At 42.7% G+C, this 26,910-nt stretch overlaps 1 protein-coding gene across 2 annotated transcripts in view; it reads left to right on the forward strand.

Annotated features, from left to right (window-relative positions):
• Positions 1-26,910, forward strand: part of BMPR1B (bone morphogenetic protein receptor type 1B) — a 290,354-nt gene that overhangs the window by 118,882 nt on the left and 144,562 nt on the right. The window contains exon 1 of one of the 2 annotated variants that reach the window (XM_086961947.1): positions 21,799-21,931. The exons of the other annotated variant lie outside the window; for it this stretch is intronic. The gene's annotated coding sequence lies outside the window, so the exon portion shown is untranslated. Of the gene's footprint in view, positions 1-21,798; positions 21,932-26,910 lie in introns of those variants that run through there. 2 annotated transcript variants of the gene reach the window in all.

Genomic DNA, 26,910 nt, shown 5'->3' on the forward strand with positions numbered 1-26,910 from the left:
AAACGGTGAAAAACTATACTTTTTTTTCGGAGGAAAAAAGATAAGCAAAGATACCTTATATTTAGTTAATAATGTAAAGTTTTTTAACAAACACACCTTGTTTGTTTAATACCACATTCCGTCTGCAGACGTGAGAATGCAATGTTAAATGAACAATGCAAAATGGTCGAACAATGCAGTGTTTTGGGGCTGTTATTATGACGATGAAACCCATGCCGTGTAATATTTCCCATATTTTACTATGACATCAAAATACCATTATGGCATCGATGGTGAAATGCCATAACATCACTATGAGGATTCGCCCCCACCCGACATAGAATGTGCTACACTGCGTTATATAGTGGTGGGTCGAGCCATAAACAACGAGTAGAATAACATAACAAAAACGAGGTGAATAACCCTTATAGAACTAACATAACTAGTAAGATATTTTAAATTGACTTCAATGCAAAATGTTTGAGATTAATGAAACACAAAAATAAAATAAGCAGCAGATTTTTTTTTATTAACAGGTGTTCATAAATTGACAGTTTACGAAAACAGCAGCAACAATTTGCAGGTATCAAAAGTAAACACACACACTCCTACTTACACGATACCTTACCCCTCTGGATTTATCTATGGGTTGTGCCAAGTATCAATAACATAGGTCTCTACATCCCAGCAGAAATATTAAGGGGTTCATGTACTGTGGTCTAGTAATACTCTTAAATCCAACAATGTGTCCCTGACTGATGATCTTGGATGAATCACTGGGTTGCTATGCTTCAATTCAATCAGATGTACTTCGTTAGGCTTTGAGAAACTATTTAGGCATAAGTACAGTATGAAAAGCAAGAGTGACTGTATGATGTACTTTAAGCATTCTCACATGGTAGCCAATATGTTTATGGCAAGACGACTCGAGCTGGCCTGTAGGCATGCCATTGTGTGAAGCTTACCAGAGCGAAGCAGTGTTACATGCTGCAGAGTTTGAAGCATTGGTAATTGAAATTGCGTGGTTGCAACGGGCAGGAAAACACTTTGTCACCAGTGGAACATCCAATGAAAATGTATTCTTCCGCCTTTCACTTCCGTCCGCAAATACCACGCCAGAAGTGAAAAAAAACATTCCATTCAGAATAAGACCAACATGTTGCTAGAATAATTTTTCATGGTTGAGGGGACGGAGGGTAGATCCCAATGGGCTCTTCCCGGTTGATGACCATTGACCCAGAGGCACTCTCTGGAGTGCTTAAGAGTATCAGTTCCACACAGCCCCTTCAGTCGTGAGTAAATATTTCTGCCCAGTACCATTTGGAAAGGACATAGATCAATAGCTTTGCCGGTGTTACCAGCAGTTGTGGAAATAAATATTTAATGGCTTTGAGCTATGTGTTACTGCAAATTACTGTCTGCCAATTGCTTGGATTTTCTACAGAATCCCACCTTTGTTTCCACAGGATTAACAGAATCGCACTTGCTGGTGTGTACATCACTGTGACTATGCTTCCGTCATTTGGTCTTCCATGTGTGATACACACGAAAGATTACATTTCTTGGTAAAGCACATTGGTTCATTTATGCATTTTGTCAGTGTCATCTCAAGTGATTTTTGGCCAGTACAGATTTACTGTTCTTTCCTTTGCCTTACTTGCAGTGTTTGTTGCTCAGATGGGGTTGAAATTAAATATTTGCATAGAGCCTTTCTGCTTTCAAGTACTTCAGTCTAGACAAAAGCAAAGAATTACCAAATTTGTATCCTAAAAGCACAATTATTCCCAGTGTTTTATTTTTATTCCCGGAGTTTATTTCTGATGCCATGCAGATTGTAGCCTTACTATACATAAATAATTGGTGTCGTTAAATTTACAATTTGACATGGCAGGCCATTGCCGCATTCTTCCAAGTCCTGCAACACTCTTTATTCGTAGGTGGTGATGGAGGTACAGTCCTCATTAATCTTGCAGTGGAATCTGTTTTTCTGCCCCTACAACCAGACCACCAGGATCTTGCCTTTTTGCTCATGGGCAATTGCTTTCTTCTTGTCAAGAAATCCGGGAAGGCTGATAGCAGTGAGACATCCCAGCACAGATTTGGTGGTAGACCTTGATGTATCACTTACAAGGTCTCTGAGACCTGGTAGTTCCTCCACCTCTTAGGGCCCTGATTATGAGTTTAACGTTGCGCTAACAGGTCTGCCCCGCTGCCGCACTGCCAAACCTGTGGTTGGGCCACCTGCCAGATTACTAGTTAAATCTCATGCCTGGCGGGCGTTTTTGGCGTTCCCACAGCAGTGCTTTTAAAAACAGGACCACAATAGGAACACTAAAAACAGTTCCTGCACAGCATGGACTCCAACTCCCATTCTGTGCAGGGACTGGTGTGCATGCACACAGGACATGAGGCACCCCCTTGTTTCCTCTCCACAAGGATTTTAATGGAGGAGGAAACGCCATTAAAACCCTGGCAGAGAGGAAATCGAAATTTGCTTGGCGGGACTGAGACGGTTCCGCCAAGCATATTGCGGCCTCCGGACAGTCACGTCACCTCCGGGGAACGGGGGTTCCTTGGCGACATCAGTGGTCCCATGGCGGTACCACCGTCCAAGTCATAATTAGGCGGTCGGAAGGCCGCCAATGCCGTTCCCCCCTCAAGTCTGGTGGTCTGTGGACTGCCAGACTCATAATCTAGCCCGTAGTGTGTTTGCCCCACGGCCTGGAGAAGAAGACAGCTTTCTCCATGAGTTCTGCATTGAGAGGAAATGGAAAGTCTTTTGCATCACCTCAGTAGCAAACAAGATGGAATTCACCTCTTGCTCTATAGTGCATGTGGGAATACCAGTGTTTTCCCAGGCTGGGTGAGAACCAAGCTCTGCTGTGAAATAAATTCTCCTATGCACAGTCATGCCCTCCTGTCCTTGTGTCGTGCAGCTGTTTATTCATGCTGTGAGCAAAATGTTGATAACAGGATTTTAGAACAGTGCTTACAGCTTAGCAGTTCAGGAAAAGAGTCCAGGTTATCTGGTCGGCTTCATTAGCCATAACTAAGGATCCATTTGCCTCCATATAGCAAGGAAGACACTGAACTTTGGATTGAACAAGGAGTATGAACGATTAGAGCATAATCTGTCTGGAAAAGGGCCCACCAGGCCAGAGGTTTGTTTGTTGTTTTTAAAACAAAACTGTCCTCGATCAATGTGGTCAACGAACTGCCGTTCATACACAGATAGGCATAGAAAGGTCCTCGCAGGGCCATGTCACATGCGTTGAGTATAAATACAATACAGAAAAGTACCAGAGTTGTACAGCTTCTAAATTATCTTGCCATGTGAACATCTTGGAACCAATTATTAAAATGCTGCGGTCCTTCGCCTGACTTAGGGATCCAAAAAGTTATACTTGTGTTAATATAATAAAAATCTGATTCAGAGAGGAATTTAGGATTTTATGAGCCCAAAATCACTTCTCCATGCAAAAACAATCTTCCTTCCTAGTAGATTTTATGCATCAATAAGGGTATGGCAGGGGATGGAAAAGAAAAAAACAGTGTGTGTTATGGAGGAGGGACATGGTGTCTATTCAAACTGTTATGGGCACTCAGACTTAACATTGTGGTATTCATAAACGTTTGATAAGCTGTTCCTTTCCTAGTAATTACATTGAAAACTTTGCATGCAATAGTAAAAGCTCTTTCAGAGTGTTGTTAGGTAGGGAAACACCAACATACACATTTAGGATGTAGACAAAGTGGTTTTACCTGAGAGAAAAAGTATTTTATTTTCCTTGTATAAAAAACAATAGTCATAAAAATGCAAACTAGTAACTCCTGTTCACTTCCTGCTTATTAGATAAACTGCATAGATAAGTATGATGCTGTAGGCATACTCGAGGAAGTCTGACTTTCATATGTTTTCAGGAGTATGAAATTTGATTATTTTGAATTGTATGATGTGGAAAATGTACTGCATGAGCAGGCCTCGCCATGCACTGCTTCTACCCTTGCATATTAATTCACTTACGACATATTCACTGACTTCATTGAGAACATCCATAATGACATCTGAAATTATATCATAGATAACATTGTGCAAGGAGAGAACACGAGTTATAGTCACTTCAGGGCACAAGTTGTAGTTACTTGAGATAACTATAACTTGTGAATTTCAGTGGTTTTGTTAGTTTAAAATGTTATGTTATAACTGACATTTTCCCCCAACTGTAACCACCCTTAAACCTTTGTTTTTTCAGTGAATTTCAGAGTTTTTTTTATGTAAACTAAGGTATTAAAGGTACTATTACAATTCCTAACTGGAATGTTACTGTAAACTTTGTTTTCTACCGTAAATATATATATATATATATATATATATATATTGCCTTCGCTGTTTTCAACCCTTGGAATAAACATCTGTGTATCCTGACTGTGGTCCGTCTCCTATTTGCCTGGTGGGTTCTGAGTGGCACTAGAACCTGTAGTGGCTGTGTTGGGAGTTTGCGCATATATATATATATATCTATCTCCCAGTGGCGGTTGCCACTAGGTAGTTATAGTTAGGATGCTCTTTCCGTATGAAATGGGGTTTTTGGTTTGCTTGTAACTTTTGTGCCATTTCTTCAAATCTTCACAAAACTTTCAAAAAAAGTGCTCTTTTCTACTTAGCTCCTTTCTTGAAAGTTTTAGGGTGATCCTTTAACTGGGCGACAAAAAAAAAGGTGTGGTGGGGGAACAAAATGCAAAATCCCCATGCATTTTCCATAGACTTGATTGGAGCGCGACAGTGCCAAAACTGGTAAAAAGAATTACACCAAATTTGGCAAAAAGCTAGAGTGATTTTAGTATTTTTTATATTTTGAAAGACGTAAACTATTGATGGCAACAACATTTTCATTTATGTGGCCAGCCCATTAGAGCTCTTACGTTTGTGGACCCAGATTTGAGTCTGTGGACCCGATTGAACTATGAGGAAAAAGCTCATCTGTCCAGTCACTTTTGTTTATTCTTTGAATTTGAGTTTGCGAACTGTCCTCAACCTGCATTTGAGGATAGATTGAGGACTCAGCAACCAAAATACACAAAGAGTGTGAACTCTTTCAAAAAACTGATAACCTCAAACGATACTTAACAGATTTACACCAAATAAGAAATCACGCACTTTCTAAATAAAGTTCTACTTTCATGCCAAGTTTGGCTTGAACTCGTTTAGTGTTTTTTGTTTTTGCTGTAGCTTTGGAGCAAAAATATCCTGACAGCTAAAATGAGAAAAGAAATGTTTTGATCCCCGTCCACCATTTTTTGCCATGCCCACATGCATAAAGTTTGTCATGCTGGATGATAGCGGTCTACCCTAACTGGTGCCAAATTTAGTGCAGATCTGTTCATGAGGACTGAATGTATGTGCAGGCTGCATGTTACAAAGCCTCTCCAAAAGGAATGAGCTAAAACTAACTTTTCAAACAAATACATATGAAAAAAAACGCCAGGGTCTCAACCATAGATGCAGATTCACATTGTGTAATATGCTTGTAGTACCATTATTGATGGAAGGGAGGGGCGTCAAGACCCAGTTGAAGCGTCCATTTGTGTACGCGCTCGCATGTACTTTATTATGTCATCTGTTCTCCATTTGTGCATGCGCTTGCTCACGTGCTTGTATGCACGCTATTGCTTATCTTTGCAACTAGTAATAGATATTACATTCGCTCACCATGTTCTTGTATTTCTTGTATTCAAGTGAATGTGCATTCGTGTGCATACTATTTCTCTTTGAAGTCCGAATGCCGGTAACTGACATTGGGAACTTGGACTTCTAGGCGGATAGATGCCCTCCAGTGGTGTTCTGCTAAAAGCTTAAAATAAAGCTTCTTCAAATTACCTTTGAGTCTTAACTGCCATTCCATATTTGAGCACTTTTCGGGCCCCTCGCTACACTTAGCAGTGATATTACGCAGCATGACGCACTCTGCGCACCTGCATATGCACTATATATATAAAAAAAAAAAGTCTACACTCGCTGTAAAGATCGTGACGCCGTCCTCGTCATTTAGCTGAGCTGCTTCGCTTGCTTAGCTAAAGTTCAGTCATAGCATCCATGGTAGGCGCGACCTCCGGCTTCACATTCTGTTCCCATGAGGATAAGTGCCAGGTGTCTGGGTGAAGCAGGCACTGAGGGCAGAACCGTCACTGGTCTGTTTACTCAGTTGCGTCTGGTCTCCTGTCCCCTTGAGCTACTGACACAAGTGAACAAACGTATTGGTCCAGGTAAAGCAGGGCAATTTCTGTCAGTCTTTGTCCGTGCAGTTTGTTTCGGTTATCCAATGGAGAGTTCGGAACTGCTCCGTTTCCCAGGCAGACCTGCGCCGAAGGTGCACGTTTCGAGTCTGAAAACGGCGACGCGACGCCAGCTGTACGCGTGACGTACTATGAGTTCGTTTGTTCTGTCTGGATGGCGCGCAGGCCCGGTACAAGGCCTGGGCCCCACACTGCACTTTCCTGAGAACGTGTGTGGTCTAGTCATTACGCACGTGAGGCCCACCCGCAAGGGGCCTCGCTGAGAATGCATCCCTGCACCTGTCACATTTAAAAACAACTCTTATTGGTTGAGTGGAATACTCGTGAGTGATGCCATTTTGTTAACTTCTTAACGCATCTCACTGAAGTGGGGGCTGTACATTTGTTCACCTTCATAGCGTCGTCGATCACTATTTGTGTGGTGGTACATGTATGACGTTTCAACAGACATTCCGCCCTATGATTCCCTAACTTGTTTTAGTGGAATGAGGTGTAGATGTTTTCTAAATAAAGCTGTTGCTGAGTTTCTTACTTTGTTACTTTACAGCTCAAAAAAGTATCCAAAATGAGAAACGCCTCTAGTTTATTTCCTTATTGTGTAAATGTGCTTCAAAGCAAGTCCAGGTAAAATGTGATGAGTTGCAATACGGTTTTGAGTGGTTTCCTGTGTGTGTGGTGTGTTATTGTATAGTAAGTGATTTCAAGCAACTGTATGGTATATTTATTTTATGTCATGAAATGTCACTGCAGTTATCTGTGGCAATTCACACGTCTCCTGTTATTTTATTGATATTTTGTAGCATACCAAATACGGCTGCTTCCAAAGTGACGGAAAAGACGTGTAACTTTTGGTGCCGGATTGACTGCATTGCACTAATGACTGAACAAATTTGCACTCGGAACTGGGCAATTTGTCAACAGCGCTACGAGGTCACGGGCATGATAAAAAGCACTGTCGATAAATCACCTTTGCTAACAGTACCGCACAGAAGGAGCCGTTGGAATGTTCGAGAAGTTACATTTTGGAGAAAATATAATTCCAAAGTGTGGTGAAATTGCTTGCACATAATGGCAACCTGAATTCCGGAGACGAGTAACAGCTTGTTTTATGTATAGCGCTTGCAGTCGTTTTTAGCTTTGTAGGGCAGTTAATAACTGGTGATGCAATTGCCCAATTCATTCATGGTTATTTTCTTTCATTCTGCGGAAAACTAGAGGCTTGGACAACCCACCCAGCTTTGAAGCTGTGACCTGCAGGCAATGCAGACATTTCCACAGCAGGCGTATTAACCTAGTGAACTAGTTCACCGGAAGAGCGATATTAGACAAGCATCCTTTGATAAAGAACATCTGTAAGCGTTTTGTTGTCTGTTCTTTGGGTACTGTGTGCCTCTGGGAAAGTGACCTTACGATTATCTTCTCCAAAACAAGTCTCTCGGCCTTGAGAGGTCTGCTTTGGTTGCACTGTGTTCAGAACACTTTGTTGTGCATTAAAGCCTTTACCTGTGCTGTGCAGCTCTTCCAGAAACCTGCACAAGTAGCAAGCAGGGACAAAGCCAACACATCTTACTTTCATGCGGTACATTATAAAGGCCTGCTCCATTGAAAAACACAATTGATTCCTTTATAAAATACATCTGTCTCTCCGATTAAACTATTAAGGAAAGGCTTGTTTCTAAAGGACTTTGGGAGTAGGCAAAATATCCCTGTAGTACTCTATGTATTCTTACGTGCCTTTTTGAGTTTGACCCAAATCATCTAAAATTGGAAGATAATGGCAATTTTCAGAGAATATTCAAATACGACTAGTAAAAATCGAAATAACTGTTCCCTGTTTGCAGTTTTACTAAAAGGGAGTTGGATATGTCAGGGCTGATTCCACTGTAAAGAGTGGACATCAACTTAATATGGTCTGCTCTAGACGAAAACTCAACTAAAAATAAGAGTCAACTGTTGATAACGTAGGAAGAGTCCAAAATCCAGGGCAAGGGCATGATTGTAAGATTGGTTGAGATGTAGTCTGAATAGGTGAGTTTTCAACAGTTTGCTGGAGGTGGAAAGGGTAGTTGTATCCTGATTAGGGGAGGGGGAAGTTACAGAAGCTGCTCGCAGCGCCAATAAATGATTGTTTTAGTGAAAAGAGATATTTTCAGATTTGAGTTTCCATATGAAGAACGTGTTTGCTTGAAGTCCCCTCTGTCCTCTGGAGTTAGCAGTGATGCCAGATGAGGGGTGCCATGGAAAAGACCCAGAAGTGGCTGGTTACATATAATAGTGGTGGGGCTAGCAAAATGCCCCACCGCATCCCAAAACAGATTTACATAAAACAAGAATACAAAATAAAAGCACTCGCATGCATTACAAATATATTAAAAATAAAATAAATGCACTTACCTGGACTGCGACCTCTGTGTCCTTGCAATCCGTTGCTTCAACAGGCACCAGTGGAGGAGGTAGCTTCCCTAACCAGTTCAGATGCTGCTTCCATGCTGCATGAGAGAGGAAACAGAATTGGGTGAGGTGGGTTGGCTACATGCTCCTCTTAGGCCCTGTAGGCCTGTGATTGGTCTAAGACAGCTGAGTGGAGACCTGCAAAGTGCACATGTCAGTTAGGCTGGCTCAAGACAGTCGGCTAAACTGACTTGTGCACTTTTGCAGTGTCTGGCCAGCTACGTCACCCTGTGCAGCAGAGGACACACCCCTCCTTTATTCTGGCTCATGGGCAGGCTGAAAACTGAAGCACACTTTGTGAAAAATAAAATGGCAATGAAATCATCTCATTACCATTTTATTGTTCACATTGCTTTAGCGCAGCTCGTCGCGGGTGGATGGGGGGGTTATGCTCCCCCGCTCTCACCAAGGAACCTCCGCTAAAAAGATCCTAGTAAATCAGACAGCATATTAACTTTAAAGTAAAATGTTCCTCTTACTCTGTTTTTTTAGGTTTCCAGTGAACTGGTTAAAATGGAGGATTCTAAAGGCACTATATTCATAATTTCTGTTGCATTTATTTCTTCGCTCTTCCTGGCATCTTCCTTTTTGGTGCACTTCAGTATTTTGTTATACCTCAAAATCATATAATTCTTCAAGAACTATTAGTAACCGACATTTCAAAACATTAGCAATGCCACTAGCTCTGGCATGCATTGATCCCTGAATAATATTTTTTTAAAGGCCTGCCTCATTGAAAAGCAAAATCAATTGTTTCTGCATATGATGTTTTTTAGACAATTGAATATGTCAGGATTCACAGCACTTTTGAGATGTAAAATGATCAGCCCTGGAATGCAAGACTTCATAAGGGGCGGAATTAATACACTAAAGAGCCATTAGCATGAGGTGAGTGAGACATACTCCTTTGGTCGAAGCTTAACACCACTCGATGTATATTCTAAATTGGTAATAATAGGTCTGCAAACATCTTCGATACTGAGCCAGACCTAAAAATGACAAATGAAAGCCTTGTTGTTATTGTCATTCAAATAGAGTAGTACAATCACCACCCATTTGGCATTCCATTCCCGAGAATAAATGTAGGATCCAATGAGCGAAATACTTTGTATTAGCCAAGGTCTTTTCATTTTACTAAATCTTTCTCTCATATATTGGCCTGTTGTGTCATTTACAATTTTTTTCTACCCCATACAGTGTACAGCAAGGGGCAATGAGTATGCCCACTCCACCTATATGCAAGATTAACTGTGAGTGATGAAATTCTGCCCTCTCACAAAGGACACATTCACACACATTGTAGTTCCAATGAGGGCCAGCAACTAGTACAGAATAAATGCTTTTTGAGACTGAAAACTATTTTTGCTTTCATCTACAATATTTATTTATTATAATGTTGGCAAGATCTCAGCAGTTTCCTAACAAACATGTTTTGCAAAAACTTTGACAAAACGAGCATTAAGAAACGCAAACATTTTGAGTTTGCCAATGTTTGTTACTGTTTGCATTGGGTGTCTCATGCAGTCTGGTCTGGGCCATCCTGTATCAAGAAACAAAAGATTTTATATGGGAAGGAGACCAGAGAGTGGCAGATACACTTCCTGTAACTTGCTACCCCAGTTTAGGTGTTGAGTAATACTCTACTCCTTGCTTGTTCAGGAAAAGAGTTTGGCAACATTTTCGCAAAATTACACAAAATAATACATAATTATGCAGAATGCAAATCTGTCATTTTGTGCTATATTTGAGCATAAAGTGTATTTATTTAAAGAGTTTTATATAGCGGTTTCAAGACCCAAAAACATCAGAGTTATTTACAACATTGTCAAAGGCAGTATCTGTTAACAATAATCACAGTATATAACTGTGTCAAGTATCAAACCATAGATTGACCTTGAAAGAAACATACATACAAATCTAGATCGGAGTAGAGATTCCAGTTTTGGGCTAGGAGTTAGTGCCCAGAGAGTTAAGGTGCTGATTGAGGAGGACATCCTTTTTCTCTTAAAGCTCAAGAAAGATGGGTTAGTCCTGATATATACTGGGAGGGAGTTCCAGATGTTGAGTGCATTGCAGAGAAAGAGCATGCCAAGGATTTTTGTTTGTTTTTTAGGGGGAGGGAGGTGAGAAGCAGAGTGTTGGCGCTTCTTAGATTTCTCGTTTGGCCTACCTTTGTGAGTTTTGCCATGAGGTAGGTTGGTTTACCGGTTTAAAGGTCTTTGTGAGTGAGACAAGCAGTTTTGAAGCAGCAACGAGCTCCAATTGGGAGCCACTTAAGATTTTTCCAGGAGTGGGAGATGTGATTGTGTCTTTGGACTCCGGTGACTATCTTTGCTGCTGCATTTAGTGTGCCTCTTAAAGGGCTAAGTGAGACTTGAAAGTGCCTGTAAGAGTAGCGTTCCCGTCATCCGGTCTGGACAGAACCAGAGCTTATGTGCCTGTTTTGAGTTCATTCAGTGGGGGCAAGGGCTTGATTTTGTTCAGGAGTTTTAGGTTGTAAAAGGCACTCTTTGCTGTATTCTTTATGTGTGAGCTCATGTTCAGAGTCAGCCAGGGACAATTTGCAGTTTAGAGCATCAACTGTATTTAGCCCTTTTTGAATCTGAGATCAGTCCATTGTAGGACAGAAGAAGAATTTCCTTCTGGTCTTGGTTGAGTTTCAGGTGGTTGGGTGACAGACAGTTTTGGACTTTTATGAGGGTGGCATTTAGCCGGTGTAAGTCTTCTAGTGAGGATATTTCCAGGTGTAGCTGGATGTCCTCCGCCTAAAGGTGGTAGGGGATGGTTGCTTGTTTGAGTATGATAGTGATGGGCTCTGTAGATATTTAAGAGTGTAGATGAGAGAACTGAGCCTTGGGGACACCCTAAGTTATAGCAGAAGTATCTGAAGTCGGGTTGTTTATTTTTATTTGGTAGGGAGAAGTTATGTAGAAATGATGTGAACCATGCCTTCTGCTCCGATCCATTGTTAGAGGGAGTTCAAAAGAAGCTTGGGGTTGACCATGTCGAAAGCTGCTGATAAATCTAGGAGGATAAGCAGGCAGCATCTGTCTGCTTCCAGAGATTTATGTATATCATCTGCTATATTCGTTATAGCTGTTTTTGGGCTGCATCCCTTCTTGAAACCCGATTGGTGTGAGTCAAGTAGATTGTTGGTGTCAATGTGTTGGGTAAGATGGGAGAGAACACATTTCTCAATAATTTTGGCCAGGATGGGAAGGTTGTTGAAGTTACGGTGGTTACAGTGGTCATCTGAGCCTGTGCCTGCTTTTTTTTCTTTTAGCAATGGGATGACGACCTAGTTTAAGGCAGTCAGGCCTAACCCCAGTACTCAGGGAGCTGTTTATTATATTAGTCCAGAGAGGTTAAGACATGATTGAGACTTTTCACCAGGGAAGCTGGAAGATGGTCTGCGAGGTGGGAGGAGGGCTTAGATTTTGCAATCATCTAAGAGATGTCCACCTCCGTGAGTGAGGTGAACACCTTCCTTCTCTTGGACCTGGAATTTGGTTGCATACAGGGATCTCTGGGTGAGTAACCACTGCTTGGGTGTCCAAATAATGTGTAGGGGATCGATCCCTCCGCTATAGGGAGTGAGTCAGTAGATGTCTGAGTGTGGCAATCTAGGTGGGGTTCAATCTTCGTAATGTTATCATTGAACAATTTAGGAAATACGTCACAGCATTCTTTGGAGACATGAGTTTTTTTTGGCTGGTTTGCAGGTCTGTTTTTGGATTACATTGTAAGGCTCTTTGGGACTTTGTTTCCATTATCTACATGCTGTGGAAGAAGGCGGCTTTCTCAATCATGATGTGATTTTGTATTTCCTGCGTTTTGCTCTGACATGGCAAAGGTCGGTTATGGATGGTCTTGTTCTCCAAAGACTTTCTGCAGCACCGAATTGCCTTCCTTCAGTGTTGAGGTATTTGTTGAACCAGGATGTAGAGGGAGTATTTCTAACCCTTCTTAGTTTCAAAGGGGCTAATAGGTCTAGGATTGGGAATCTTTGTTGAATGATATGGAGTTGTAAGTTCATCCGGTGATAGATTATCTATTGTGGTGGAGGGGAGTAGTGACATCATTCTTTCTTCAAGATCGGCTCGGGAAATCTGACTTATGTTTCTGGACCATTGGAGAGTTTTCGGAGTACAGCTTGGGTGTGGTTCCGCTTGGTTAATGTGGAACAGAATGGTGTGGTGATCTGTCCAGTCGACTAGGAGGCAGTTATCAATAGTTGCTGCTTTGCTGTGGTCTATAATGGCATCAAGGGTTGAGCCTCTGTTCCAGCCTTTGAAGTGCTGATTAAGGATTTTGCCTAGTAAGATATTGTTTAAGGATTGTATTAGTGTGTCTTTCTCTTCATTCCAATGGTGGTTGACGTCACCTAGGATCATGTTATTGGTGCTGGAGAGTGAACAGTGCGTTATCACGTCCGATAGGTGTTCACCGCAGGACAGCGTGTTGCCTGGTGGGTGGTAAAAAAGGTGGCATTTTGCTACTTTATTTTTCATTGTTATGGTAGTGCTGAGATATTGAAATGTGTTGTAGGTGAAGGTATCTGTTTCTGCCATAGAGATGCTGTTCTTGTGGATGATGGCATTGCCACCACCATGGCCGTCCTCTCACTCTTTCTTGATGATGGAAAAACCAGGAGGAACTAGTAGATCCAGGATCAGTATGAGGATTAATTTAGCCAGGTTTCTGTGATGAACGCCATATCAATGCCGTGGTTCAGGATGGCCTCAGCCAGTTCTAATGCATGCTTGGTTGCTGATTTACAGTTTATGAGCATGCAGTTAGTATTTCTGCTGCTGGTTTGCTTCTAGGAGGGAGGTGCCATGGGAATGTTAATGTGGTGCACTGATTGCCTGACAGTTCTTGGTGGGTTGAGAGGTATCTCCCGTTTCCACTGAACACCTGGATGCTGCAAGTGGGGTTGTCCATGGTTTGCATCCGGTCATGTGTTTTGGCTTTATCTGTTGTCTCACTCAGGGTTATCTTGGAGCTTGTTCTTTTCGGCCTGTGAGCTTGGTTGTGGAGAGAATTTGTGAGACAGCTATTTGGCTGTATCTTAGACTGCCATATGGGTTGCCTGGTGATGCATGGAGAGGTGTCATGGTAGTTGTTAGGTTGAGGACTTGGACTGGCGTTGTTGCTAGGAGCTGATCTTGTTGCTGTATTAGGTCTGACTGAGCATTCCTCAGCAGGAGAGTGAGGGGTTGTGAGGTAGTCAAGTGGGACAGTGATAGCAGGATTGGTTAGAGAGGTTGCGTGGTTAGAATGTCTGATGGAGGCGGAGATAGAGTAAGAACTTTTGGTGTGTCTCATGAGCGTTTCTTCCTGTGTTAGAACGTGTGGGGAGGAGTTTGGGACAGGGAAGGAAAGTTGGGCGAATGGGAGATGGAGTTATGTAGTGTTGGGGAATATGGATTCAAAAGAATGTAGGTTGATGTCATAGGCTTGGATCATGACATTTCAGTTTCTGTAGATAATTATGGTGGCATTGGCTTTGAAAGTGAGTGAGTTAGATATCAGTTTTCTGCTGTAAGGGATGTTGGAGGTTTTAGATATATGTAGGTAGTTTGTTAGGATTGTACTCCATTTCTCAGGTCAGGTTGTGTAGATGATGAGATCAGTTTTCTCTTGACATTTGGAGGGGGTTGTGATCAATATAAGCTATGAGTGTGTGTGGGTGTTGCTTGATCAGTTTATGTTTGAAGGTATTGGTAGCATTGGCTGAAAGGTTGAGGGGTAAGTGATGAAGAAAGACTTTGGACCATGGGGATTCAGGTTGTTGGAGAGTGTTGGGGTGAGTTGTGTTGTGGAAGCACACTTATTGTTTTGACTCTAGTTCTTTGGGTGTGTGGAATTAGGTTCACGCTGAATGAGAACTTCCTAATTCAGCCCTATAGAGGAGAGCTCGAGGGTCCTGGGTAAGTGTTACAATGAAATCTCTGTCAGAATAAGGGGTCACCCTAGGTACCTTAAAATCTACAGATGTAGATCTGTGTGATGAGGTATTCAGTGTCTTCTGGGATTTGCGGCAAAGGGCCGGAGGTTGGGCATCCTGAGTCGTGATTCTATAGCTCCAGTTTAACAGGGGTGTTACTCTAATTTGGATCTTCTGTTTTAGGTGCCTGGATAGCCTCCATTTTGAAATCCCTAGCAAGCGTGAACTAAGATGTCTGAGCCCTTGACTGGGGTTGTTAAGCAGTGACTGACAACAGATCAGCCCAAGATGGTGCCGTTTTAAGAGCCACAGAGTAGTATGAAAAGTTATCCAGTAGATCACGTGGTTCTGTCTCTTCAACGAAGGCTGCTCTCATGAATGGGGGGCAGAAATGGTGCCTTCCTAATTGCTACAATGATTAAAAATAAGAAGGTGCAGCTTGAGCTGTGCGTCGAATTCAGCGTAAGGATGCATTAAACAAGCCATCACAAAGAACATCTGCTTGTGTTCTGTTGTTCATGTGCGTTTGCAGTAAATGTTTACCATGCATAGCACACAATTGCGTTAAGTGAAGGAATTTCGTGTAACACGAAATTCCTGAAGTTATGCAGGTGTGATTTAGGTTTAATCCAGGCGTATTTGAAGCTTGTACATAGCTCTGTAATCAGTTTCGGCATAACCTACTGACATTTCGTCTACAGCTCTTTTTAAAAAGCGTTCTCCTAACAACACTGGGTTTCTTTTTAATATATCTGCTCAAAGTATTTTTAATGAGTATATCAATGCTTTTTACATAAAGGTTGTAGTGACTGAGTCAGTGATGTGGCTACCATGAACTTTTAGCTAGTATTGGAATGGAGTTTAAGCTACCCTAGGTTGGAGTGGTTTAATGGCCCCAAATGGTAAGCCTTGGCCCATATCTGATCTCTGTTTTGTTCTATTTATTTCCCGTCCAGTGAGAATAATGATCTTTATATCAGTGTAATGTTTATTATTTTGGACGTATTTGAGAGGAAAGAGTCAAGCTGGGCTCTTTTTAAAAATGCGGAACATTCTCAGAAATATGTGTGAATTCAAAAGTGATTAAGCTGTTCAGCTCATATACTGCTTTGATAGTTCTGGTATTTTGTAAGGGAGTCCTAGAAGGGAAGAGGGGAAGGTGTGAGGAAGTGGAATACATTCTCAAATGTGGCAGGAACAAGTGCACATGACTTTTTATTTATTATGTTGGGCCAGGAATGCCCGTAGTGTCACACCAGGTCACACTGCAAGTGCTCCTCTTGGTCTTGTGTGCCGGCCTTCCGTACATCGGTCAGCTGTTTTTGGAAGTCCTCTGTACACTTTTGGTGAAGTGGATGAGCCCCAGGGCCATAAGAACATCTTGCCAGCTGGGTGTGCCTGTTCTTATAAGTTATAAACGTGTGGCACATGCTCCTAGGCCAACACGTTCATCTGGTTGACAATATCACTATTTAATTGACATTGTGTAGGGTTAAGATGCAGGTCCTTGTCACAGAGACACTTTCTTCCGGTCATAGACTTTCATTTATCACCAGTTCGTGCTGGGACTTGAAGTCCTGGAGTAGGTCTGTTTAACACATTGGAAAATGGAGGCTAAGAACTTGCACAAACATTTGAAGCCTACAAGTGTCATATTACATACAACCTAATCTGGTGCACATTGGAATAAAAACATAAATGAATATATACAGTACAACCTAAATTCTATATATACACCATTTAATAGTTATAGTCATTCATCTTCTGTTTACAGATTCCAGTTTACTGATGCATATTTCGCCTTATGAAGGCGCCTAGGGCTTTTTCTAGGGAGTAAATAAAGATGAATAAATGGGCAAAGAAGAAACATCAAAAAGGGACAACAATAATGATAAATGATTCATTATTCATTGTGGAGAAGTGTGGCTCACTGGTTAGAGCAGGCAGACCCTGAAGCAGAGGTCAGACCCGGGACCAGGGTTCGATTCCCGACGCGGCAGGGTGTTGAGCTCAAATGTCCGCGGACTCGATAATTCTCGCTTCGGTGCCTGACCTAATCATGGGTTCACACTATGCAACTCTGGGCATTAAGCTTGCTTAATCTCCACAACGGCCCCCTGCGGCGGGATGCCTGGCTTTCACCTTGGGGATGCACTGTAGGGGCTATCTCACAGGGAAAAACCAGGACGGGTTCCCAAGGCAAGCGCGGAGATACCCCTTCGGGGGTCGATTCTGGCGCTATATAAGAAATGCAATAATAATAATAATTCAATGCATGTAATGTAGCGTGAACTGGAATCTGTAAACAGAAGGTGAATGATTACTACTAAATTATATAAATAGAATCCAACTGGAACTGAGCTTATCTGTTTATGCTTTCATTCAGATATGCACCAAATGAAGATGTATGTACTATAACAATTGTAGTTCTTGAACAACTGGTCTGTGCATCTCTATCATCAATGCTGTGTTTAACTAGTTTAGTCCTATTATACGCGGACGACGCGGTCCTGATCTCCAGGACCGCGAATGGGCTCCAAAAGCTAATCGACAAATTTAATGTTTTTATTAAAGGCAGAATGCTTCAAATTAATAAAGGTAAGACTATGACTATGACTTGCGGGAAGAAATTAAAGAAAAGTAAGTCATTCTTCCTTGATGGGGATAAACTTGAGTCTGTGCAACATTTTTGTTACCTAGGCATTACTTTCTCAGGGGATGGGAGATGGGCAAATGAGCAATCCTGTATAGGCATGAAGATGATTAGAAATACAAACTGCATCTTCAGATTCTCTTCCAAACTAGGGGGGCGTAGAATAAGGGAGATGATTTCTATTTATAATTCCAGGTGCATGTCCTCTGCCCTTTACGGTGCAGGGATATGGGGATATAATTCACAGATCGCCCTCTCCATTCAGCAGGAAGAAAACAAGTACCTTAAACGCTTACTATGTCTTCCTGCCTCAGCCTCCAACGAAATCATTCATAGGGAGCTGGGCATACATCATGCCACAGACCTGATTGCACTACGCCCCCTCTCCCTCTGGCGATCCATCTGGGCCAAAGATGAAACCAAGTTTACCCAGGAATTAATTTTGGACTGTATTAAACTGGATCAGCACTTAAAAATCCCCTGGCTAAAACACATTTATCACTGGTATAATTCCCTTTTTGGTCAAGATATTTTTAAAGACACCCCAACAGAATCAGTTTTAACGAAGCGTGACCTTAAATCCACTTATATGGATCATGCAGAAAGGATTAGAATGCAGAGGTATGCTACAAGTACTTTTAAATTGTACCTGGAATATAACCTAAATACAAGATCCCCATCATACCTTACTTTCATCAGTATTAATTCCCATCGTTTTGTTCTTGCACGCCTGAGGCTGGGCATAGTCCACCACTTGGTGGCCTTCCCCACTGTAAAGAAGCCGGGGTCTTGCCCGTGCCCATGCGATGGGAAATCGAAACAGAGTATCTGCCACTTTTTACTACTTTGCAACTTTTATACTGGTTTTAGAAAGTTTTATCTAAAGCAACTATTTTTAGAATACAGTACGTGTGATATAAGAGCTGCAATGCAACTGTTGTTTGACCTGTCGTCCCCTAATATATGTTACCGTGTAGCCACCTATGTCCTTAAATGTATCGGGCACAGGAAATCAATTATTATATGATCTCCGTTGGTAACGATATCTATTGACCAACTGTGAGCTATCGCCAAACCTTTGCATTTCTCTTATACCTGATCTTTTGGTATTATTATGTTTTTAGACCCCATATCGCTTGTTCCCTTGGCTATGTACCCCTCTGGACCTACCTTTTAAAAACTTGTTGTATATAATTGTTGCCAAATACGTAAGAGATTTTATAGACATTGCACTCTAGTTATCCTTGCATATTTTGCACACACTATTGCACTTTATGCCCAGTTCAGGCCTTTCTTTTATTGCTGCTAAAATACGTAAGAGACGTTATAGACATTGCACTCTAGTTATCCTTGCATATTTTGCACACACTATTGCACTTTATGCCCAGTTTAGGCCTCTCCCCGACTGATACTACCTCATTTGGCAAATTTTGCACTAGTTTTAAAAATTGCTGCTAATACAACGTTCTTTTTGTACTTTGCACATACTATGTCACTTTAGGCCTAGCATAGGTCTCATATTTTGTACCATCTATTTGTATGCTGTATCAAAAGCTAAACGACCGCTATATACAAGCGATTATTTTTAACATGATATGTCTTTGCATTAATTGCTAAATTGCTGCTAAAATGCTATGTCCAATCTTTGCTTATTTTGCACACATTACCGCACTTTATGTCCTGTATAGGCCTCTTGTCTAGTACTATCCCACTTGGCAAGCCCCGCACCAAATGTTTATATTGACGCTATACCTAGTGATTACTTTCTTCTTCAGGTTTTATCTTGATTGGCTGTACTAATGTATTAATGTAATTTGTTTTAGCATGTTTCATCATTCTTTAATCCTTTTCAAAAGTGACTTCAATTGTATCTATGAATGTTGCTATATGGTTGTACTTGTACAAACCGAATAAAGCATTTTGAAACTGAAACTGAAACTAGTTTAAAGTTTTTTTTTACCTAGATCAGATACATAACCAAATCCATAAACTTGTATCAGCACCTATTTAATGTAAAATAGTGTTCTTAACAACACGTGGGTTATAGCAACAGCCCTTCTTTCCTATAGAATTGAGAAGGTGTGCTAAAAAACAATGATTCATAAAAGGAAATCCTAGAATTGGAAATGGTGTGTCCTCTTGACACCCGTTAATTTTTTAACATCTGAGGCATGCACACAAATTTCAGGGGGTGGGCCATAATGCAAGTTTGGAGGCCTAGCAATGATTTTGGTGAAGATCCGCTTTTGGTTGTACATTTCATGCTATAAGCATCTTTACTGCTCTTGCATTTTTGCAGATGTATATGTGACCAACCATGGAGCTACAAGACCCTACAAATAGAGGTGTGCAACCAACACAACACAGTGTAGCATTTAATGTAATGTAGTTGCCCTGCTTAGTTCCTTTGTCTCACTTTTCTGTCTTTGTATTGATTTTCATATTAGCTGTGCTTAAGGTATTATGTAATGCCATTTTTCTTTGTAGTAAGGTTGTGTAAACATACAGATGTTTAGGAACCATGTATGAAAAAGGCACATGTGTGTGCTTGGTTACACTGCATCCATACTCAGATTGTTGGTGAGATAAACCATGCAAGCCTAGCGAAGTAACAATTATGCCATGTGTCCCAATGCAAGCAAGGAAGCTAGGAGTTCCCTTTTCTATACATTGATAGTAAAAAGCATGCATATTTGGATTGTAGAGGACCCCTCGGACCTGGCGCCAAAGCACTTGCTGCACTAGTGATATCTGCGCCTACCTACCACCATATCAATCAATCAAGTCGTACTTGTATAGCGTGGCAAGTAACCGCAGAGGGTTTCCAGGCGCTGTGCTGCAGGTATCAGTCGAAGAGCCAGGTCTTGAGTCCCTTCCTGAAGTGGGACAGCGAGGGAGCGGTGCGGGGGTGTAGGAGAAAGGTGTTCCAGGTTTTGGAGGTGGGAAAAAGAGCAACCTCCTGAACAGCAGAGGTGGATATGTGGTGCCTGTGCAAGGGTGATGTGCATGGAGCCGAGTTCTCTTGTAGGTTGGTGGAAGAGCAGGCAGTGGTTCATGTAGGCTGGTCCTTGGTTGGGGAGGGCTTTGTAGGCATGGGTCAGAAGCTTGAAATGGCAACTCTTCTGGGCGGGGAGCCAGTGGAGGTCCTTCGGGTGCTGGGTGATCTGTGTCCTCTTGAGCAAAATTGAGGATCTGTTTGGCTGCTGCATTCTGGATTGCCTGGAGTCTTTGCATGAGTTTGGTGGTGGTGCCAGCATAAAGTGTATTGTCGGTGGTGCCAGCATAAAGTGTATTGTCGTAGTCTAGTCAGCTGGTGATGAGTCCTGTCTCACAGTTTTGCTTGTGCTGAAGGGGAGCCATGGAAAGGCTTTTTTTTGGGGGGGGCGCTTTGCTGGGGGGGCGATGCAGATCTGTGGAAGCTGGCTGACCTGACGTTTCATGGAGAGTTTGCTGTTCAGGATAAAGCCGATGTTGAAGCCGATGTTAAAGGCGTGGTCTCTTGGAATGGGAATTGGTCCGAACTCCTCTGGCCACTAGGAGTCGTTCCAGAGGGCAGTGTGTCTGCCGAAGATCACTTGCATCATTGCCATGTCTTAGCAGTTGTTATGCTTCCATTTGAGCAGGGGCGCCTGTGTAAAGTGCGTGGGTTCATCCCTGTGGTAACTCTGCCACCCCACAATCTCACAGTATCTGCAGCTTCGACCATCTGGACGGTGTAACGGATACCCCGAGGGTCCGCGCGCGCTTCAGCGCCGGGATTTCCTCCTTCTCTCACCTTTCCTGCGCCGTGCGGGTCCGCGGCGGGACCCCCGGCCGGCTCACCATCAAAGGCCGCGCGCGGGGAAACAGCTGAGCCGCATTAGGCCGGCGCGGACTGCTGAATAACGCATCACAGGTGCAGGATTAGCCCGTGCTGATGCTCGGGGGGAGGGGAGCGGAGCGAGGGGGCTCCCGGGGCCGCCTCACATGACTCTCCTCCTGGGGGGAGCGCGCAGTGCAGCAGCGGGGCCGAGGGCAGGCGGTCAGCAGCCCGGGGGAGGGGCTCGCTTATCGCGCACGGCACTTAGCGCCTCTTGTTCTGTGACTTGTAGTAGTTGAACTGCGCGCATTGGGCTCTCGGGGGCAGGAGACGAAAGAGGGGAAACATCTGGAGCGGCTGCAAGGAGAGAGAGGGCTGTCCGGGCACCGAAGCGCAGTGTTTCAGCGAGCTGTCCAGTGGCACAGTGTGTGGACTGTCATTTGCAGATTGTGCGCGGGCCGTCACTCAGTTGATGTTGTTGTCTGTCTCTGGGGAGGATCTTACCCTGAAGTCTGAGCAGTAAAGCTTGTCTCCAGCCGAGCGAGAGGACGGGCGTGCGCATCTCGCTTTTCCGACATGCCGAGCGAGGGATTTCCATGCGAGAGGAAATAAAGATGGGACTGTTGGCTCGCTCCGTGAGCGAACTCTATAGCGCTGCGTCGTGAATGGAATCGGATCTGGGCGCTGAACAAAAAGGTTCGGAATTGTATACATCGCCACGCGGGGACGTGAATGTTTCGAGGAAGTTGACGGCTTGGAAAGACAAGATAGTCGCGCAGGACAGTCTGGAGCAGAACTAAGGAAGGTAAGGTATGCTTTCTAAATCCAAGCTAGTCACGAGAACAAACCCCCCTCCTTGACATAGATCAGGCAGGGTGGCTGTCTATCTCCTGTGTGTTGCTTTTTAAAATGACTTTCTTTTTAGATACTATCTTCGTAGACTCCGATGTACTTCCAGTTCTTAAAAGTCATTTTATGTGAAATGGCTATTAGAGCGGATGACTGTCACGTGTACCTGCTTAATTGATTTTCGTGGCGCACTGTACATCCACTGTGCACTTTAATGTGTGAGCACAGCCATTCTGCTTGTTGTTTTTCCACCTCTTTTATTTGAGCTATGGTAGTTGTTTAGCATAGGTGCACGATTTGTCAAGCCGTGTAGCGCTTTCGTACTTTGTGGGCGACTTAATTGGCTAAACGGTTGTCAGTGGCTGGAATCTAGATGGGTTGTGTTGTGGTCGTTGTGTTTGGTTGGCGCATTCATTTTTAAATTCGTAATGAATTGTTCTTTAACTGGTAATTTGTTTTCCCTTCTTTCCCTGATTTCTGGTAGGTTTGGGCTTTATTGTAGTTAATGTTCACTTTTACTACCAACTGTTGCTTATACTGACTCCCAGGCTTACTTTTCATTGAAAATATTTTAGGCTGAGGCATTACTCAAATATTTTAATATATTACTCAAAAGCATGCATGCAGTGGTGAAGCTTTCACCAAGGGCCCACCTGCAGCTTCATCCCTCGGAGGTCCTGCAACTCCGACCTCAGCACCCAACGCTTACTCTTGCCCATGGTCCACGCTGCACAAGGATAACACTTTACACATTGCATAACAAACTGAATTCTGAGTCCCTCCTAAATGACAGGTTTCGCTATTACTCAATTCACTGCTGCGTCTGTTTTCAACCTAAGAAGGATGAAAAGCCGAGTTGACGTGACCTGCTAACTAAAACTAAATCGCTGTAGCAGACACCCAATTTACTGAGCTAACGTAATGGGTACATACTAGTGCATTTCTCCTGTGTGAATTTTGCCCATAGCAAAATAGGACTGTTTTAATGTTGTTTTTGTGCCTTTGAAAAATGGCTCTTTGTGTTTTATGCCTTTCATTCTATAATATTTCCGGTTCAACTGCATACGTGTAACATTATCGGTCATTGTAAATAAAGCGTGCGTCTTACTGGTGTAGCTGTTTAGCGCTAGGACAGTATTCTTCACATCAGTGGCGTTACCCAAAATGATGGGGGCCCCTGCAGAATGTGATGAGGGCCCCGAGACTTCCATATCTCACTGATATTCGTTGATGTGGGGCTCGCCTGGAGGGATGCCCCCCCCCCCCCCCCCCCCCCCCCTCTGTGTCTCAGGGCTGTGCGTTACACCCCTGCTGCATCCATTGCAAGCCGTTGTCAACCGCGCTCTGCAGATCACGGATTTTAAACAGAATTCTGTCTCTAAATTAAGAGAGTATGAAATGTCAGGGGCAGTGCTTTAAATGGGCCGGTACCCTCAGGTACCGAGTATCGGCAGTTTGTTTAATTTGAAAGGGAGAGTACCAACACTTCTCATCAGCAGTGGTGCAATACTTTTAAAGTTATAGTGCCGCCTGTCTGTATGTCAAATTCTAACGCTTTCCCATGCTACTGTGGTTCTATATCCTTATTCAGTTTCCGATGACCGGATAACAGATAGATGGAATATTCTGCAAACTTCAGTGACAACAAAGGAACACAACAGGACTGTCGAGCAAAGGCAGGGCCAGAGAAATTATACGCTTCTACTGCCACTGTTTTTGCCATATAACTACGGATATGCCGCTTAATCAACCATCTGCTACATAATCGGCAGATTTTTTTTTTAAGAAAAAAGGTTCTTCTAGCTGAGTCGGGTCTAAAGTTACTCAAAACATGGCAACACGTGTTCCTGCGCAGTGAAAGACTCTTTCTAAAGATAGGCTTGTCATATTTCAGTTTATTGCAGTGTTTGGTTGGTAAACTGGTAACATTTTTGCCCAGACTCCGATACCCATTGTGTGAAGAAAATGATAAAATAATATAGTAATGCCATCACAAAATGAGCCACATATTTTGCCTTTTCTTGCCCCATGATTTGGTCCTCACCTGCTGCATAATTCCATGGGCACAGGTCATGCCAATATTTCTGGGTCAGTTGGTAGCTGAACCTCAACGTAATTTTCTCTTGGCCTCTGTGCTGAGACTCCAATCCCGGGCATTTGCTTTCTGAAAACCAAACATATCTGTGCTGATAAGGTCATGCAATGAACTGAGCACCCACTGCAGAGATGTATGAGTGTGTCTCAGGTCAGAGATTCAGTAATGTTAACGGGCTCTCACCTCGAACGTTACCTTCTTATAAGGTGCACATCCCTATTCCAATTAGTTAAACACTTTTATTTGGGAACTAGTGTTCCTATATAGTATTTTAATTGATATGAAAAACCTTAATATTTCCAATTACATTCAGGTGCTTGTCTGTAGTGAAAATAGCGTGGCTGTTTTGTTTAAATTTCATACAGCTCTTCAGTTGACCAGGTGACATGTGTATGAATCAGGTACCGAGCTATTGAATCCTGCGAGTGGAGGTACACAGGTCTGCAGCCCTCTTGATAAATGTACTTTTGCGTGAGGTGGCTGCGGAAAAACAAAACTGAGTCACCTGCCAGGTCCCTGGTGAATGTCCGCTTTTGGCTGATGTCTTCAGCAGCCAGAAAGATGATAGTCAGCAGACCGGTCACCCTTGCCCAGAGAAGGTCAACACGGCAACATATGTGGCGCTTTGCAAGTCCTCTAAATAAATGTAAGAAAATTGAATCGTTATATCTGCAAAATGTTAACAAGACGTGCTTAAATATGCAAGCAGCACTGTCTGAAGAGTGTACCTTTTTAAGTTAAAAAAACTAGAAAATATAACGCTAGTTAATTAATTTTCAACAGTATAGGGGTAAACGTTTAAAGTAGCTCTTTTGAACAGTGAGGGTACAAGCCTTTATTAGTTTAGACGATATGTAAACTCCTGGTTGTCATTGTAAGGTTATATAAATGTTTTTCCTGCTTCACAGCCATATGAGAGGAATATAACCATATACATACCAGCATGTATCCAATATGATGTAACATCATCTTTATTTGTGGATAAAAATCAGGGATGATTCTGAATAAAACTCGGCGTGCTGCTTTCTTTAGAAGTCCCCTCAGAATGACGTAGATCGTCAAAGTGGCCTGTGACTGGTATAAGCCACTACCCATCCTTCTCTGAGTGATGTTGGACTATACCATCTTGTTGTATCTGAGGAATGCCATGTGTTTGCTTTTCTTGGAAAAGTGTGCATGCATGAGACTCTTGCGACGTATCCGGGTTGGGTTTTTAAAATGAAGATTTGTAAGCCAGAGATTTGGCTACAACAGATTTGCGCACACACATTTGAGAGATCATGAGTACGGTCCATTTGCTCAAAAGTACCCAGTTAAAACAAACTGTTGATGTTCTGTGGACAACTGAATTCAAGCGGTGCCATGGGAAAATGTCCTCCTTGCAAAGAGCCAACTGGTTCTGGAGACTGTTTGTCAATGTGTCAACTGCATGGTTGTGTCTTCCACCCATAGAGGCGTGAGGGAGTTGTACAAGCCCGCAGGCATCTGCAGGCTCTGTCCCGTAAGCACAAAGTCTACAACACCCGCAGTGTCGTTCGACAGAGTAGCGTATTGTTATTGCGCAATCACAGTTAATATTAGCCAGTAATGAAGTGGTAGGAGGAAGCAAGTGAGGCTTTTTATTATGACTATGATATGAATCACATGTATCCTTGTTACAGCCATGCCCTCATTAACGAGCTGAGACATTATCCTCTTCGCTCAATGTTGGCAGGTTTTGCAAGTTGCTTCATACCCAAGTAAGAAGAAAATGAGGCATTTTATTGCACGCCAATACATCTGCTGTTTCCATTGTAGCAGTTATTTGCCCACCGGTTCTAACCATCTCTTGTGGTCCACAGATTACAAGTGTATGAATATGGGAAGGTGAGTTTGGTACTGGCTAAGGAGGAGCAGGAAGAATGTTCTGACGCATTAAACATTCATCTAAAGTGTAAACACTTTGATTTTTGTTCTGTGTACAGGTGGGGAGCCCACTAGGATTGGTTTTTGGAATCTGCTTACTTTTTGTCATCTGACTTTGACCTAGAACAGGAGACAGAAAGTCAGAAAAATAAGAAAGGAGGAGAAAGTAAAAGATAGAGACAGTGACAAAGGGAAACGGAAATCAAAAGGAACCTACAAGAGTGTGCTAAAGAGACAGGACGTGCAGGGTGCTGGAAGAAAGAGTCAGAAGGTGGTATCAAGCGAAGGCAGCCCTGGCATTCAGCAGCACCAGTGGAGGGCTCTTCAGAAAAACTTTGAACATCTCCACTTCTTCTTCTTATTGTTATTATTATTAATACTACTACTACTACTACAATTACTGTTTTAATAAATTAAGTGCAAGAGTGAGCCACAGAGGCAGTGAGTGCCAGAGAATCTTCGACTCCTGGATACCCACTACGGATTTCACACACAGGTGGGTCAAGCATGGGCTTGCAGGAGATTCAGGTGCAGGCAAAATTTCCCTCCTACCATACACACGAAGATCATTGCATCACCATTTGACAGCATCCATTCCTTGAGCATTGACTGCTGATGAGCCAGGCGTGTGGGTTAGTGGAAGCTTGGGTGCAAACTACCAGACAGTTTTCAATCTTGTTGCCTGTGTAGATGTTGAAAGGCAAATTTAGCAAATTATATTTTCGTGCCAAAATTCCACTTCAGCACCACTGTGCTATGGAGGTTTAATTTTTGGCACTCATTCCCTGATTCTGAATTATGCGCTCACTGAATTTTCGATACTCAGAAAGCCGAAAGTGATACGGATAGTTGAAGAGATTTTCGAACTGCTTTTCAACAACGTTGTAAAATCCATACTGGACTGTAGGAAGTAGACTCTTTTTTGAACTTCAGAT

The sequence above is a fragment of the Lissotriton vulgaris genome, chromosome 3_1 (assembly GCF_964263255.1).
Source record: "Lissotriton vulgaris chromosome 3_1, aLisVul1.2, whole genome shotgun sequence".
Classification (NCBI taxonomy): Eukaryota; Metazoa; Chordata; class Amphibia; order Caudata; family Salamandridae; genus Lissotriton; species Lissotriton vulgaris.